Below are 2245 nucleotides of genomic sequence, written 5' to 3'. Positions count from 1 at the left end.
TATATCAATCAAATGTATCGGGTGTATAAAAAAGTATCAGAGGTATCAAGGGGTGTATTAGGTGTATCGGACGTCTATAAGGTGTATCGAACATAGACTAGTGACGAGGGCATTTGTGACATTTTACGTATTGATATATGGGTTGAGTTTCGTTTTTGTCATTTTCACAAATAATAAAGTGTATATACTATGGACTTAATTATTATAATTTATTTGATATTTTTAGAAGTGTGTCGTAGATGAATGGGAATCTTTCATTGAGTTTATACGTGGAGAAGATGGAGCTGTTTAATAATGTAGTTCTGATTCAAATAAACATGAGTCAACTGTCATGGATATTTTAATATTCTGTCATCAATAATCAGGGAAGCAAGAAACTGTATACAATTTTCAATTCATAATTCCTCATAACCTTCTTTTTTAAAAAAATAAAAATGTAAGGTAAAGAGTATTCAAACCTAATACTCGAGAAAGGAAGAAACTGCACTGTTGTACTAAAATTACACCACTTATGAAAAAAGACTCACATTTACTTATTTATTTGTTCATGAAAATTAGATTAGGACAAGAATTGGGATATATAACAGTTGTGTTATGGATTTGGATTGACGAACAAGAATTAAAATATTAAAAAACAAAAAAGAATTTGTCAATTACCCAATTTGATAATATATATGCACAAATACATAACTAGTATAGAGATAGTTGTAAGCACATAAATGTGTGTGACTTTTCTCTTAAATATGTTGGATGCATAATTGAAAAGTTGAATGCTTCCCATAACTACCACATATATTATTTGAGTTATTTTTTCAAATAATTCACCTAACATGTAGTGTTAGTATTGTCAATTTTGAACTCAGAAGTTCAAATCTTCTGCTGTCAAAATAAATATGATATATAGTGTGTGTATATATATATATACACTCTCTCCACCTTGTAACCAACTTTTCAATTGGTTTGTTCTCGAACAATGTGTATGGATTTCATTATCCACACACATGAAAAACTCAGAAAGACAGCTACATGTTAATTAATGGCAGCAAACATCAAAGACAATACCATATGGAAAGAGAGAGAGAGAGAGAGAGAAAGATCAGATAGAGAAATTAAAGTGAAAATTTCAGCCAATTCATCATACAAAAAGTTAATAATCCATCCTAGGTTTCATGGTCGACGACATTTTAATTTATATATAATAAGATCTCACACCAACCAAAATGCCAAAAAGAAAAGAAAAGAAAAACAACTTGACTAATTAAAGTTAAGAAATTTGATGAGAAATAAGAAAGAAAGAAAGAGAGAAGAAAAAGAGTACTTAATTATAGTAACTAATAATAATTTGGATATGTTGGGGTAACTAGGCATGATGTGGTTGTTGCTTGAAGAAATCAAGAAACACGTTGTTCTTGCATTTTGGGCATTGAGAGCTCTTTTCTGTCAGCATCACATACATGAAACACCCTGGACATCCCACCAACATCATTGATCTTGTTATAATCTCTTCCAATCTCCCACCATGCTCTTCTCCTTCACATGACAAGCACGAATTCCCCACTGATATCTCTGACGACCCCGATCCTGATCCATCAAACGTGCTCACCGACGAAGACGAAGACGAAGCCGTAGGTGACCGGTTCAAGTTCACTCTCAACTCCACCTCTGCCTCGCTACTTCTCGATCTCTTGCTCATTTTCTAAAAACCAAAAACAAAAGTTAACAAATAATGAAAACTTATTGACACTTGTAGGAATGCATGTGAGAGATGAGAGAGGCTTACACAGCACAGGGTTTGTGATTTGAAAAAGAAAAAAAAGGAATGAAGAAATGAGGGGAGAGGGAAAAGGGAATTAAAAAGGGAAGGGAATTTATGGTGAATTTTTCAAAACCTAACTGCATAACACAAACTAATTAATAATAATCAAAGAAGGAAGAGGGGCCCTTGCAAATTTATTTCATTCAAAGTTATGTCACTTATGCTATATGGGAGATCATGGCATATATATATATATATATATATATATAGATAGATATATATATATATAGATAGATATATATATCCACATTATTGAGATATTATTATTATTATTCAATAATATAATATCTTCAATTATATATTGGATGTTACTCTCCATGCTTTCTCCTAATATTTCCCTAAAACCATTACTCTTTCTTCTCAATAATAACAATAATAAATTATTTTTCTTTCTCCTTTCAAACTTCACCTCAAATGACAATATCTAAA

The 2245-nt window shown here is 31.3% G+C and overlaps 1 long non-coding RNA gene across 1 annotated transcript; it reads right to left on the bottom strand.

Annotated features, from left to right (window-relative positions):
- Positions 1–1101: 1101 nt before the first annotated feature.
- Positions 1102–1962, bottom strand: LOC101219684. Its single transcript, XR_969834.2, has 2 exons — positions 1781–1962; positions 1102–1696 (listed from the first exon to the last, which is right to left on the bottom strand). It is a non-coding gene; the product is annotated as an uncharacterized LOC101219684 (long non-coding RNA).
- Positions 1963–2245: the final 283 nt, after the last annotated feature.

The sequence above is a fragment of the Cucumis sativus genome, chromosome 6 (genome assembly GCF_000004075.3).
Source record: "Cucumis sativus cultivar 9930 chromosome 6, Cucumber_9930_V3, whole genome shotgun sequence".
NCBI classification, from domain to species: Eukaryota; Viridiplantae; Streptophyta; class Magnoliopsida; order Cucurbitales; family Cucurbitaceae; genus Cucumis; species Cucumis sativus.
The sequence above is the reverse complement of the archived record's forward strand: the minus strand, read 5'-3'. Positions and strand labels throughout refer to the sequence as shown.